The sequence below is a fragment of the Physella acuta genome, unplaced genomic scaffold, assembly GCF_028476545.2.
Source record: "Physella acuta isolate Inbredline_101_S28 unplaced genomic scaffold, ASM2847654v3 ptg001680l, whole genome shotgun sequence".
NCBI classification, from domain to species: domain Eukaryota; kingdom Metazoa; phylum Mollusca; class Gastropoda; family Physidae; genus Physella; species Physella acuta.
In genome coordinates, this window is record NW_026733193.1 from 56,039 (window position 1) to 72,500 (window position 16,462).

Sequence of the window (16,462 nt, forward strand, 5' to 3'; positions counted from 1 at the left end):
GAAATCGGCGTAAAGATTATTTATTACGTTGTCGGCCCAAGTTGGCCCGCCGCCTTGCTAGTGATTCATAAGTTGGCCAGGCTAGGCTTTAGTGAAAGCAAAGTGTATTTCTATGAATGTTTGCCGTTGGTTTGACTTCATTTCGTGTTTTTTTTGTTGCAGGTTATTTTAAAAGGGAAGTTGCGGAGTGGTGGAGATTTATATTTTTTACAGCGGGTTTTCTTTGTGACGTTGTGGAATGGATATGGATTTATTGCACATCATGGTGAGTCTTTAGTCGTTGTAGCACATTGATTTGATGTAGGTTACCTTGTCGGGTTGTTTGGCTTTGTGTTCATGGTGTGTGGATGTTTGTTTGGTGTTTAAGAGTCATGTATGTTAGTTAGACCGACCTGTTACAGATTGTATTGCTGATAACGTTGACAAAGTTTGAGCGTCGAATCTGATCTTAGCACTTAAATCCTGACTCAATTGATTTGGATTTATCCGCCATACTCGACTAACTACTATTAAACAAACATACACATAATAATGGTATTTTTAATATAATAATTTGAGTATTGTTTTAAATCAAATTTACTCTAATCCGTATCAAAACACTGGTCCATAAAATTCTATTAGGCGTATCGTTTTTTTTTTAAAGCTAACTTACCATAACCCTAATCTAAACGCAGGCCTTAAACCTAACCTATCGGTTTTAAAAAATGTTGAGTGTTAAAAAAAAACAAATTTACTTAAATTAAGCCCTAATCCAAACTTTTTGTCCATAACCCCAACCCTGGTTAAAATCTATTTTGTGTATAGTTTTAAAACAAACCCTAACCCAACCATACCCTATCTAACCCAACTCTAACCCAACTCTAACCCAACCCTACCCTAACCCTACCCTACCCTACCCTAACCTAACCTAACCTAACCTAACCTAACCTAACCTAACCTAACCTAACCTAATCTAACCTAACCTAACCTAACCTAACCTAACCTAACCTAACTCAACCCAACCCAACCCAACCCTACCCTACCCTACCCCACCCAAACCCAAACCCAACCCTACCCTACCCTACCCCACCCCACCCAAACCCAACCCAACCCAACCCTACCCTACCCACGGTACAGCGTGAGTACCCCCCTGTGTAGTCAGCTAGCGAGGCCGTCCATCTGTTGTTACCAGCCGCTAGGCCACAAGTGGTCAGGGAAACTTATCGCTCGGCCCCTAGGACTGTCCTCGGACATTCGACCCACAGGTAGGGTCCCCTTCAGGACAGCTGTTTGGCTTCCCATTGTCACCCCCTCCCCCCACCCCACCGTCCCGTCGTAGCTTGTGGTGGGTGTAGATGGGTGGGTGGTGGAGGGTCAAGTTAGCAGATAAAGAAGATATGTTGAGGGGTGATTAGAACAAAGGCCCCTATACTGGCTTTCTTTGTGATCTTATACTTGCTTTCTTTGTGATCTTATACTGTCTTTCTTTGTGATCTTATACTGGCTTTCTTTGTGATTTTATATTGGCTTTCTTTGTTACACTGGCGTTTTTAATTGTCTTGTACTGACTTTCTTAATTGTCTTATACTGTCTTTCTTTGTGATCTTATACTGGCTTTCTTTGTTATACTGGCGTTTTTAATTGTCTTGTACTGGCTTTCTTAATTGTCTTATACTGTCTTTCTTTGTGATCTTATACTGGCTTTCTTTGTTATACTGGCGTTTTTAATTGTCTTGTACTGGCTTTCTTAATTGTCTTATACTGTCTTTCTTTGTGATCTTATACTGGCTTTCTTTGTTATACTGGCGTTTTTAATTGTCCTATACTGGCTTTCTTTGTTATACTGGCGTTTTTAATTGTCTTATACTGTCTTTCTTTGTGATATTATACTGGCTTTCTTTGTGATCTTATACTGGCTTTCTTTGTTATACTGGCGTTTTTAATTGTCTTGTACTGGCTTTCTTTGATATTCTTTGATATCTTATGCTGGCTTTCTTTTTGTCTTATATTGGCGTACTCGGGGATTTTATTATACTATATATCCCATCCATTTAGCCGGACCTGCTAAATTGTTTTCACGTATTGATAAACTTCCAACCTCACAAGTTTTAACAGCGAAAGCTCGCCGTGAATGTAGCTAGATCGCCAACGGGTAATGCGAACAATAGGCGCAGATAGTATAGTGGTGTGCGTAGCGAGGGGGTGGGTGTTGGAGAAATATTTTACAGGACCATCCCCCCCCCCCCCTCCATAAAACACCAGAAACACATTTTTCAAAACAATCGAGGAAACACAAATATTACTTTTTGTAATATTTAAAGAAGAAAAAAAAATGTTATTCGTGAAGGCCGATTGGTGTTAACGTTGGATGTTTTGTTTACATTGTGAGGTTTAGAAATTCCGGGCTGTTGTATGTCTTTTATGTAGATGTTTATGCAGATGTTGTGGTACCGTTGTGGTATTTCTTGGTCTGGATTGATTGAACAGTTTGCTGGTTTTACCAAATATATTTTCTGTTTGATTGTAAGTGTTAGCCATGAATTTCTCATTATTATTGTTTAATTACACCGACTGTTTACATTCGTGTCTGCACATCCCAGATTTTTAGAGTATTACATTTAGGATTAGATAAGCTGACCAGAGATGGCAATACAAAAAAAGGGCCATTTATATTTTTTTTTTTGGCCTGTTTTTTATGTTGGCCTGATTTATTTTTTTCAAGTAAGAAAAAGACATTACATAACTTACCACTTGAGTGTTTCGTTTGTTTCCCCCTAACATATGTGACACGGTTTTTGTTTTTGTCAGTCGCAGGCGACGCGTTAGATGTGCCAGTTACTATCAGGTGTGTTGTTTTTCCTGCATATGTGTGTCATGATTTTTACCAGTAACATGCGACACATGTGCTAGCTACTATCAGGTGTGTTGTTTTCCATGCACATGTGTGTCATGATTTTTACCAGTAACAGGCGACACATGTGCTTGCTACTATCAGGTGTGTTGTTTTCCCTGCATATGTGTGTCATGATTTTACCAGTAACAGGCGACACATGTGCTTGCTACTATCAGGTGTGCTATTTTCCCTGCACATGTGTGTGTGTGTGTCATAATTTTTACCAGTAACATGTGACACATGTGCTTGCTACTATCAGGTGTGTTGTTTTTCCTGCATATGTGTGTCATGATTTTACCAGTAGCATGCGACACACGTGCTTGCTACTATCAGGTGTGTTGTTTTCCCTGCATATGTGTGTCATGATTTTTACCAGTAACATGTGACACATGTGCTTGCTACTATCAGGTGTGTTGTTTTTCCTGCACACGTGTGTGACCGGTGCTGACCTTTGATCCGTGTTGTGACTGCCGTCTGCGTGTGATCGTTGTTTTAGAGATTATCAGGGAGTCGGTGTTCTCAACGTTTTCTGTGCGTCAAATCTGGGTTAGATTGGCAGGTGGGTTGGTGTGTCGTTGTGTTGGTTGGTTGGTGTGTACCTGCTGGTGTGTCGTTGTGTAGGTTTTTGTGTCGTTGTGTAGGTTTTTGTGTCGTTGTATAGGTTGGTATGTCGTTGTGTAAGTTGGCTGGTGTGTCGCATACCTGTTGATGTGTCGTTGTATATGTGTGTCGATGTGCCGTTGGGTTGGTTGGTTGGTGTGCCGTGTATTTGCTGATGTGTCGTTGTATACGTTGATGTGTCGTTGTGTTGGTTGGTTGGTGTGCCGTGTATTTGCTGATGTGTCGTTGTGTTGGTTAGTTTGTGTGTCGTGTACCTGCTGGGTGTGTATATTTAGCGGCCGTGTCGTTGTAAAAGCTGTGCATATGTTGGCGTGTATCTCCAGTTGCTGTGTTAGATTTACGTACGTACAGCCTATGTTTTCCCTTGTTATCATGTATCTGTATGTCTCGCTCTCTGTACTTCATTCCCTCGATATCCCATCCTTTTAGCGTACAGCACAGTATTTGTTCTGTAGTTGTACTACTTCCGCCGATACGAGTTATTTCCCTTCCACGAGTAAACTTATAAAACTTGCTTTATTTTTTTGACACGAACATCATCTACAACACGCCCCACAACAATCTGTGTCTTTACGTAGCTGCACTAGGAACAATTCTACATGTAACAGACTCAATAGAGACGTCCATATCCTAGCCATCCGTCCACCTCATATAATCTAGCCAGTGTTTAGATTACATATTCTAGCCAGTGTTTAGATTACATATTCTAGCCAGCGTTTAGATTACATATTCTAGCCAGTGTTTAGATTACATATTCTAGCAAGCGTTTAGATTACATACTAGGCATGCTGCCCAGCTTCGCTTAGGCTTTCGAAAACATTGAGAATGTGAATGCTTAATTAATTCGCCCGAGGTTCGGTCTACGACCTCAAGAGTTATGAAGAGGTTCCTCCGTGGACATTTTTTTTCGATTTATAGCTCATATAAGGTACCGGTCAGTCGAGGTCAGTTTTGACCCCCTCATCGTAGACTTTTCGGCCAACCGGCCCCCGTGCTCTGTCGCCCCAAGGCAAGATCCTGCCAAATTTGAAGCGCCTGCGGCGCCGGGAAGTGCCTTATCGGACACCCGACAATCTAGATCTAGATCTAGAATCCTAATTGAATTTTTTTTTTTAAGTTTAGTCCGAGCATAATAAAAAAAATACATTAACCAAGTTGACTTGGTGGGTCTCGAACCCGCACCACCTGCGTGGTTTATAGTACACTAACATCTCCGCTATTTAGGCACCTTATAAAATACAGAGAATGAAAGACGTATTTTAAAATCTTAACTTACGCGAATATGCCTATTCTTTCAAATTAATTTTTTTATCCCAAATTAGCCAGTTCCAAACAAAGATTTTGTATAAATAAATGTTATGAGTTTAGGCCGGAAAAATTGTATTGTATACATTTCATAGTGTACGTAGATCTAAATCAAATTTGAATGAAATAGTTCATTTCTTTTTTATTTTAAACACGGCAGATGACGTCATTAGTAAGCAATAGTGTCGTCACAGTTTTATGCGTTCTTTTTCACATATATTAATGCTTTTCCGGTTGCATAAATAATACTGTTTCTCTACATTCGAATACGCCTTAAATTTTTATTTTTCTTCTTTAAATAAAATTGTGGTTATACATTTAAAACATCTAACATATTATTTTCAACAAAAGTCCGTAAAAAATTCTCGATATATCGCTGCCGATTCTGACGTGATGTCCGGCGAAAATTTTTTGCGGACAGAGAAAGAGAGAGAGAGAGAGAGAGATGTGCGCACATTGGGCTTTTATAAATTAGGATTCTAGCCAGTGTTTAGATTACATATTCTAGCCAGTGTTTAGATTACATATTCTAGCCAGTGCTTAGATTACATATTCTAGCCAGTGTTTAGATTACATATTCTAGCCAGTGTTTAGATTACATATTCAAGCCAGCGTTTAGATTACATATTCTAGCCAGTGTTTAGATTACATATTCTAGCCAATGTTTAGATTACATATTCTAGCCAGTGTTTAGATTACATATTCTAGCCAATGTTTAGATTACATATTCTAGCCAGTGTTTAGATTACATATTCTAGCCAATGTTTAGATTAGATATTCTAGCCAGTGTTTGGATTACATATTCTAGCCAATGTTTAGATAACATATTCTAGCAAGCGTTTAGATTACATAATCTAGCCAGCGCTTAGCTAACGTATTCTAGCCAGCGATCCATATCGCATGTACCATCTAATATTTCAAACCTCTGAGACTAGACGATACTCCATAACCCATTTAGCATCAAGCTCCACCACCCCCCCCCCCCCTGAATTTTCACCAAGTACCGGCTGTTAAATAATTATTTACGTACATCTCCCCCCCCCCACCCTGCCCACCCCTCCCTCTTGATGAGCCCTGATTAAGCGTACCTATTGACCTCTTACAAAATGAGCGCCCCGCCCCCTGGGTCACGCATGGCTGACATTTGATTTCAAAATTTGATTCCCACGCCAGGAACAGAGCATTGGTTTGATGGATGTTTGGGTTAGCTGTTTGTTTGGATTAGCTGTTTGTGTTAGCTGTTTGTTTGTGTTAGCTGTATGGGTTAGCTGTTTGTGTTAGCTGTTTTTTTTTGGGTTATCTGTTTGCTTGGGTTATCGGTTTGGGAAAGCTGTTTCTAAGCTAGCAGAAACTTACCGATGAACATGGCTAACATGGTCTTTATGCCGCATACTTTGTCATCGATGTGCTTGGTATATTAGCGAGAAACACAATCATTGAATCATTTCCAATCCAGCAACAATCATCGAACAGTTGGCTTTAAAAGCCAGCAACAATCATTGAACAGTTCGCTTTAAAAGCCAGCAACAATCATCGAACAGTTGGCTTTAAAAGCCAGCAACAATCATCGAAATGTTGCCTTTACAAGCCAGCAACATAATCATTGGCTGTCAAGCTCTGTAATCAGAGAGAAAAAAATTGATTACTTACAATAACATCAAGCATATTTTTTCATAACACTAATTAGCCCGCTGCCAGCTCTCGACTCGCCTTTGCCCGCCCCCCCCCCCCCCCCTACCCCCACCCCCGTCCTCCACCCCACCCCCTCACCACTTGAGAGCACGTTTACCCTAGATTCTTCACATCTAATAAAAAATATCAGACATTGCTAGACGATGAAAGATTGTACACCGGCTTACTTGAACGCTTTAGAAATATATATATATATATATATATATATATATATATATATATATATATATATATATATATATAAATATATATATATATATATATATATATATATATATATATATATATATATATATATATATATATATATATATATATATATATATAATTTCTTTAGCCAATTTTTTTAGAGGGAACGTTTTAAAAACATAAACATACATTCCGCACGTTTTATAAAAAATGTGATTAACATGAATTAAACGAGATTCCGACACTACAAATAGCTTTACTTAAAAAAAAAATGTCTTGAGTTTATGGATATGTGTGCTGAGTGTCTTATCTTTATACCAGGAAAACGTTTCGTCAAATTCTGTGTAAGGTTTGAAAACGCGGTGTCCAGATTTATCGTCTAATTCTGTTTAAAAGGTTTGATTACGGGGTGTCCAGATTTATCGTCTAATTCTGTTAAAGGTTTGAAAACGCGGTGTCCAGATTTATCGTCTAATTCTGTTTAAAAGGTTTGATTACGCGGTGTCCAGATTTATCGTCTAATTCTGTTAAAGGTTTGAAAACGCGGTGTCCAGATTTATCGTCAAATTCTGTGTAAAGTTTGAAAACGTGGTGTCCAGATTTATCGTCTAATTCTGTTAAAGGTTCGATTACGGGGTGTCCAGATTTCTCGCCCAATACCAGTGTCAATAAGGTTCATCAAAACAACTGACAAAATCAAATCAGTTGCAAAAAAAAAAAAATTTAGACTCGCATTAAAAAAACTCAAATAGAATTAAAAAAAATTATTTACCTGTGTATTAGTATAATAGAATAGAAAATAAAATGAGATAAAACAATCTGCTAAATTAGAAATATCTCTATCGATGAAAATAACAATGAAAACTAACACTATTAAAAAAATTCGCTGAATATCTAAATACGTATCTCAAAACAAATGGATAAAATGAAAATTAACAGCTTAATAAAAATTTATTTATAGGAATAAAAATCAGCTCATGTTGTAATTATTAATAAATGTAATTTTATTTATAAGACAATTATTCACAGCGGGACGTATAAATCTAAGTCGTCAGTAATAAACTCTAAACAGAATTTTTTTTTTACAATCCTTTGAGAAACCCTGAGCGAGATGGATGTTTTATTTATCTAGATTTGTTCTTTGAAGTAATTTCTGTTTAATAAAAAAAAAAAAAAAAAAAAAAACCTCATCGCTAATCTAAAGCAGACGAACTTGAGGCCAACAACTCTCAAAAGTCGTCGGCTGTGATCCCATCAGGTGCCGATAACTCCCGCCAGCCATTGTTGTGATTGGACCACGGCTGGGAAAGGTCAGGGGTCAAACCTACGCTGAGGCGGGGCTCGGGATCTTTACATTTCCGGCCCTCGGTCTGCGGCTCATAGTCGTTGGTAAGCAAGACATGGGCCAACTTAACGGTTTCAAGATGGCGGCATGCTGACGGTACGGATTAACATACCGTTCATTGACCTCCGTCTAGCTTACATTAAATTAATCAAATTAAAAACTCATGTTTAGAAAAAAATTTTTTCGTTACGAATGTACTATTCTGGGTCTAGCGTTAAACGCAAAGATATCTTAATGTTTGGTACAACTAGGTCTATAGCGACCTTACAATTTATTTATATTAATTTTAATCATACATCAAGGTTAGGCGCCCAGTACATCGTTACATATTTCTTTAAATACATTGTTACATTATCCTTTTAATACGCTGTAATAACATTATTTAAATACATCATTACATGTTCTTTAAATACATTATTACATTTTTAAAAATACATCATTATATTTCTTTAAATACATCATTACATCATTCTTTAAATACATCATTACATCATTCTTTAAATACATAATTACATTATTCTTTAAATACATCATTATTCTTTTATTCTTTCAATACATCGGCACATTATCGTTACATTCTTCTTTAAATACATGGTTACATTATATCTTATCAAATATGAAGCGACTACCATATCACAACGTAAATTCAACAAACCACATTTCAAGCCTAGGAAAAAAAAAGAATTGATATCAACCTTATCAAATGTAAGGAAATAACATATTATTTTACCTATGTTCAAAATACAATCTCCAGTTTAATCGACCCCCCCCCCACCCCCACCCTTTCATCTGGACCCCCACCGACATACTCCACTGATAACGTACAAGAGCGGATGCGATATCAGCCATCCGTGCGTCCAGTGGTACGGACCAAATGACCTCTTCCTGGGTACCTGTGTCCACGGCAGACCCCTGCCTCCACCTTCCGTCCATCCCCGCTCAGAAAATTAGCTTAGTCATTAGGGTTGCTCACGTGACTGGTCAAGCCCCCCACCCCCCTATGGTCAGCAGACATGACCACCGGGGACCACCTGTAGCGAGATGCCAATCAACGACCTGGTCAGCTCGTCACTGTCCGTTAATTTTTCTCTTCTCAAAGAATGTCAGGTATTTGTATTCAAATCTGTGTATGTCGTCTCCCCCCCCCCCCGGGTCTCTCTGTTAGTGTTTGTCGTCCCCCCCCCCCCCCCACCATAGCCTGTGGTGTACGGTGAAGTAGTATGCAGGTGGGGGAGGGGGCAAGGGGGGGGGGGGAGATAACCGTTGGATCTATCAGATTTGAGATCTATTTCATCAATTGTCCGCTGGCATAAACTAAGTGTCAATCGATGGGGGGAGGCTGATGGCATGTCGAGTTACTCAACTGAAGAAATCGACGGGGGAAATTTTCTTTTCAATGGTCGGGCTGTCATGGGGGTGGGGCGGGGTGTGTGGATGCGGTTCGGTGAATGTGGCACGCCTCGTAGTAAAATCGAAAGTTTGTATTGGCATTGATGTTTGTTAAACGTTTATCCACCAACATGTTTATCCGGATAGCGAGTTATCCACAAAACCACATGTTCATCTATATGTCTACAACACTTGATATCGAGTTATGCATACAACCACATGTTTATCCGGATAGCCACAACATACATTTATCCAGTTATCTACAAAATCAATTGTCTATCTTGTTAGTCACAACACAAATTTATCCAGTCATCCACAAAACCACATGATAGACACAACTAGTTTATCCTATTAGCCACAAACCACATCTATAACTATACAGCCACAACACCCTTGTATCCAGTTAGCCACCAAACCACATGCTTATTTTGATAGCACAACACACTTTTATCCATATATCCACAAAACCACATGTTTAACTATCAAGCCACAACACACTTATATCCATTTATCAACAAACATGTTTATCCCCAGCCCCCCTAACGTATACCAACGTCGTTTTATTTTTATTATCTTCCTTATACATCTTCCACATGCCGTTTGTGGAGCTATACATGCCTGAACGTCTTTATACAGTGTCGCAGTATCTATAAAGTTATGTAAACACGACGTGAAATACCCAGCACACAACTTTACCACCGTATGTTAAACATATTCGATGCAAGGGACGGTAACTCTAATCCCCAAGTCTGCTCAAAACGACGCGCGCTCAGGGCCTGCAACTCCCATTCCCCCCGTCTGCTAGAAGCAAGTATTGCGCCTATTATCGAAATGAAATGTAATTAAGTTGTCTAAAGCTTTTTTGCAGACGTTCGACCCTGTCACGACGGTTGTACGACTCCGCGTACCGCCAACCGGAAGTGAACTTCGGCGGGGGTATTTTGTTGCTGCTGTCGCCGTCGTTGTTACAACGTTTGCTTTTTTTGCCGTGGAGACTAGGAAATAAAAGGAGAGCGGACAAGAGAAGCAATCTGAAATGAAAATATCTGTGTTTATGGTGTTTTGTAGGGGTGGTTTGGGTGGGCTGATGGATTAGGTGTCGCATCTACATGTGAAAAGGTTTTTTTCTAGTGCAACTGTTCGGTTGTTGATAGTGTTGTTTTGTGCTTGTTATGTGGTACCTGTGTAGTATGGGGAAAATACGGGCACAATGCCTTCGTATAACATGAATTGATCTAAACTTTGGATTCAGATATTTATTTTCGTTTGAACGTATTAAAATCCGAGATCGATCTTTGAAAATGGTAAAATCGAGAAGAAAAAAATTATTATTTAAAATACAAAATATTTTTATCCCCCCCCCCCCCCCCCCCCCCCCGATTTGACATGTTATTTTGTAGAGTTTTTCTGGGTTTTTTTTTATGTTAACCTCATTGGGAGAGACATATTGTCCAGTTCTAACCTTCAGCCGACTCTACTTCCCCTAACGTCCATCCCTGGACGACCTTGAGACTTTTGACCCTTCAGAGCCGGGTGAACTACGGACCCCCGACATATCACTGGAGCGGTTAAACTTTTTTTTTAAACTGGGAACATCCAAGGGACCCCTCTGCGTCACGGGATGAAATATTCATGACGTCATGAAACATTCCATATACACGTCCCCCGCTCAACTTTAGCTCATTAGCTCAACTCCGGCTCCCGACTCTCAATTGACCTTTACCCTATCTCCGACCCCTCCCCCTCCTTCCCAAAAAGTAATCGCTGTAAAAATATTTTTGCTTTATAGATTAACCAAATTACGTTTTCCCCCTCCACGTCCCATATTCAAATTTGCATCTGGTGATATAATTTGTTTCACAAGCTTCTTCCCGACTGTTTATGTTGTATATCCGATATACGCCCATCTGGGCACATCAAATTCATATCGTCGAATAATTTTTCCTTAAAAAAAAAAATTTATGCTGAAATCATAAAACGTGTAGCATTTTTTTTTAATTCCTTGGTGGAAATTGATATTGAAAGGTGGATGGGGGGAGGGGGATGGGGTGGGGGGGGTGATCAATACAGCCCGATGCCTCAGGAACCCATGGACGGGAGATTTGATATTCTCTGACAGATGCGGAATGAGGTGTCTCCGCCATGTTTGTTGGGGCACTTCCGGTAGGGGGGAGGGGAGGTGCGTAATTGGTTGTGATTCATTTCATTGGCTGGCTACTTACATGGTGTCAATCTGACAACGATTGAGGGGAGGGAGGGGGGGTAAGGGGGTGGAGTGGTGGATGTTTGATTGGATATTCGGTGGATGCATAATTGAGTAGGTGGTGGATGCATGATGGTGTGGAGTGGTGGATGCAAGATTTGATGGTGTATGGGATGAAGGATGGTGGTTACACGATTAGGTCAAGTAGTGGATGGTACGCATGGATGGTGCCGTGGATACAGCCTTGGATGCAATGGTGACCCCTGGGTTGGTACACGAGAAAAATAGTGTAACGGTGTATGTAACGATATCACTATGTATCTAAATGTGAGTGTAATTTTAGCAACATTAATCTTAGCAAAATTCCCTTTCGAACCTGACGGTCCTAGGGGCAAGTAGATTTCGCCTGTTTCTGTGACCTCGGCATATAAGATCAGCACTATGACCCAACCGCCTTTACTACATTAGGTTAAGGTACCCATCAGAGCTGGGTGGACTGAGGGACGTTCTACGGACTTGAACCCGGATTCAAACTCGAGACTTTCGAGTTAGCAGTCGTATACTCTACCATTCGACCACACCGCTCACGTCTATTTTAAGTCTATGTACGTGTAATCTTGACAATATTACCAGAATAATTCCGCCTTTATTCTACTTAATGCGAAATGGAATAACCTAGTCGGACATTTATCGGACATTCGTCCCCCGCCGCGTGGTCCCCGGACACTAATGTATAATGAGACCCAGACACCCCTATCACGTGACGCCAGATTGTCCTGTAAATCATACATGACATAACACATACAGCATATTGCGTGGCGCCCGCATAATTTACGGCCCGAATTAGCATACACTTTCTGAGAAGGGATAAATATCCCTGTGACTTCTCGTCTTGGTAGTGTAACCTACGCTTGAACGACGGACTCATACCAGCTATTGCTAGACACTTTAGTCCCCCTTCACTAGCTGTCTAATTCACCAATTATTTATTGCCGTTCTCTCATTATACATTCACACCGTCCGCATCGCGCATTCGTTTGCATACCGCGCGGCGCTTTTTTTGAGTAACGCGACTTTTGGCACGCGTAACATTCTTTAGGCCCTCCGCATTAAAAGCTCGACTTGTGGGCTAGTTGCAGTATTAGCTGTGGGTATTCCCGTTTTACTTGTGTAAACTGTAGCCTACTACTGTACTATGCATGGCCACGGCAAAGGTAGTTTATTTTTAAAATTTAAAAATGCATTCATCGGCGTATCTATGATGTGGAAAGGATATATATATATATATATATATATATATATATATATATATATATATATATATATATATATATATATATATATATATATATATATATATATATATATATATATATATATATATATATATATATATATATATATATATATATATATATATATATATATATATATATATATATATATATATATATATATTTGGCAATTATTACGACCATTGAATCGGTATAAATTATTATTAGTATTTTAAAAACATTTTGAATAAATTTCATCTACCCAATTTTTTTTATTATTTTTTTTGGTGATGTTCAGTTTGTTACGTGAGTATAGTCTTGCCGCAAGGACCGTCATGATTAGCGTGGTAAGCTAACAATATAAACGAATTTTCGTTTTTTGCTCGTTCAATCTTGTGACGGGACGAGTGTGTGTGTGTGGAGAGGTGGTGATTGGAGAGGGGGGGGGTGGTACAACGAGTAAAATAATCCGGTGACAAAAAATGTCGCGTCGTTTGTCGATGTCAGATGATGCAGCTAATTGAAAAATGTAGTGCGAGGAGGGAGGGGGGGGGGGGTTGTGGGGGTTAGGTGTGGCATAAAAAACGGAACTTGAATAACATTTTGTTGATTAGCTTGTGTGTGTGTGAATATATGTGTGTGTGTGTGCGCGTGTGTGTCATCGTCGGAGTTAGTTTTTTTCCACTTTAGTTTTGTAGAAGGCTAAACATGTCCATGTGGAGAGAGACGTCACAATGGCTGTCAGATGATGCTCACGTGAGTTGACGGCCGACGACACAAAAAAAATAATATTTGTTGCCGCGTTGTAAAAAGGTTTGTAAGGGGCGTGTAATCGAATTATTTTCTCTTAGTTCTGGGCCCAACGTCAAAATGGCTGCTGCCGTTGAGCGATGTTTAAAATATCCCTATAGACAGTTTTGAAGGATGGGGAAATGGGAGAGGGGGGGGGGAGTATAAAAAAGTCTGCATTATTGAAAGATTGTTTTTGACCTAAAAAAAAATACAGGGGGCATGAAACATCTAAATGAAATTGTCAAGTCTAGAAATGTTGTTACCTCCCTTCACACTCACGTCCGATGCTCTCCCCTTAGATGATCAAATTTCGTTTCATGATTTCGAAGTTTTCTTTCTGGAGCTTATAGATCTTGATGCGTCTTTGAATTATAAAAAAAAATGAATTTAGAGAGCAAACGAAATGTAATTGGAAGAAATACATTTGAGAGGTTTTTTTTTAAACATGTAAACAAATGGGATAAAATTGTTATTTTTTTTTTTTACCTTAAACATTTATTTGTTGATTTTCGTGAAAACATTGCGCCTCTGGTTTCCTTACACATAAAACAAAAAGATAATTTTTAAATAGACATTTTTTTCGTTTTCATCTGTAGATCTGTCTTGTACCGAGTATGACGTCAGTAGCGCAAACTCCCCCCCCCCCCCCCCCCTCCCCACCTTATCTTCCTTTATTCTCGCGTAAAATGAAACTTGTGTAAGAAAGTAAGCATAGATGTAAGTGCAAATGCATGTCTCTACCACTGATACACTGAGATTGGGAACCTAGAAGAGATACGGGTGCTTTTAGGATTGATACTGAACAAATGTTGCACACCAGCCATAGCACACGTTGGTGCGCATAGAACAAAAAAATCCAGTTTCTCGTCTAGGCTTGTTACAATTTATTTTGGAATATCGACAATAGTTCAGCGTGCGAGTCGCGTTTCTGTATGTATTATGTATTTGCAGACCTATATCAGAGCTTAGGGTTTTATAGTTCTGGATAATATCACAAAAGGGGACGGCGTGGTCAAATTGTAGAGCGTTTGGCTGTTTGTCCGAAGGTCTCGAGTTCGTATCTCGGTTCGGACTTGTGAGTCCCTGAGTCCACTCAGCTCAGATGGGTACCTGACTTACGTAAGGGTAACAAAGGTGGCTGGGCATAGTGCTGACCACATTGTCCCCTTGCATGTCGAGGTCATTGAAACAGATGAACTCTACTTCATCTACCCCCTAGTGTCTTGGGCACGCACGAGAAAAAAAGATGATGATGATATCACAAAGCTGTAAATTTTCACTGAATTGTGGTATGAATTAAGTTGAAATTTGTTGAGTCACTGTATCCTACATACCGATTTAGTTTACGGCAAAGCCCTAAAAAATCGTTTAACCAATGACGCTTACTTTTTCTGTGCAGTTTTATCATATACCTGCAAATCACCGTACCGTGTCGCACACCTGCCCCTCCCCCCACCCCCACGCACCAACTATTCCAGCCACATCACCTGCTCTTTGTCCACTCTTGTCAATCAAAACCTGGGTCAGGATGACCTCCTAAACATTTTCTTTGTAGTTGTTTTTTTTTTGTTCCGTTAGAAGAGATGCTGGACACTTGAGGTCTTATCATGCAGTCAAATCGCACGTTGTTTTTGTTATTATTGATCGGGAAAAGGTGGTGTCTGTTTGTGTGTGTGTGTGGGGGGGGGGGGGGGGGGTGGGGGTGAGTAGACCTGCAGAAAAGTTACAAATGTGAAAATTTTCTTATGCATTTCTGGTACTTTAAGTGTTTAAGTGCAGATTTTACATTTAAAATTTGGATTTATCTATTTGTCTGTCTGTCTGTCTGTCTGTCTGTCTGTCTGTCTATCGACCTACCTACCTACCTACATACCTACCTGCCTACTTACATATAGGCCTATACATACATATTATATATACATGTGTGTGAATGTATGTACGTAGGCCTACGTATTTGTGTTTGAACGGTGTAGTTCTGTCCGTTCTAATGTTCCCTGATGTTTATAACTGATGTTTTACAAACACAATCTGCCACTATTTCTGTGCATGAGCATATGAAGCTGTTTATTTGTCTTAACATACCTAGTGCAAGTGCAATTATTAATTTTTATTTTAAAAAGAAAGTCTCGTCTGTTGACAAAGGAAAAATGACCCGATGCCGGTTATTATGAACCACCCACCGCATCCATTATTCATCCCCTTAGCCGGACCGTTAGCCGGACCAGCCTTGACCCAACCGGACCAACGACAGGTGCGCTAGCTCATCCAGGAATGTCACGCTGGACTTCCGTTTTCCCTGCGATGAGTTATTAATAACCTCGGACTCTCTAATCGGATTGGTGGGAAAAATATGGCCGTGAGCCAGGGGCCGCAACTAATCATCCCTGAACCGAGACAATTTTTAAAATAATTGTCTTCCCTTGTTCTGTTGTGTGTGTTGTCTTGCTTGGTTCCCTTGTGTGTGTTTAAGAATAAAACCCAAGGGGGACAGCCGGGTTTTCGCATATTTTAATGGCTTTAGAAGTGAATTATTTTTAAACACGGAAAGCTAAAAATAAACAAGGAATTATTTTCTCGAGTAAACGTTTAAAAAAAATATTGAGTTATGGTACAAAAAGGGGTTAAAATTCGTGGTGTTTATAAATTTAATCGTTACGGGCAGTTTAACCTCGAGACGTTTTTTTTTTATTTTCTTTCTCCAAAGCAAATGAGCTTCCTCTGTATAGAAATAACAGACACCCTTAATCAATCATTTACACAGTTTCTTCCCTTTATTTCCA

The 16,462-nt window shown here is 39.6% G+C and overlaps 1 protein-coding gene across 1 annotated transcript in view; it reads left to right on the forward strand.

The window, feature by feature from the left end:
• LOC131929812 (D-glucuronyl C5-epimerase) overlaps positions 1–16,462 on the forward strand; it is a 36,692-nt gene that overhangs the window by 4,184 nt on the left and 16,046 nt on the right. The window contains exon 2 of the mRNA XM_059286201.1: positions 163–265. The gene's annotated coding sequence lies outside the window, so the exon portion shown is untranslated. The remainder of the gene's footprint in view (positions 1–162; positions 266–16,462) is intronic.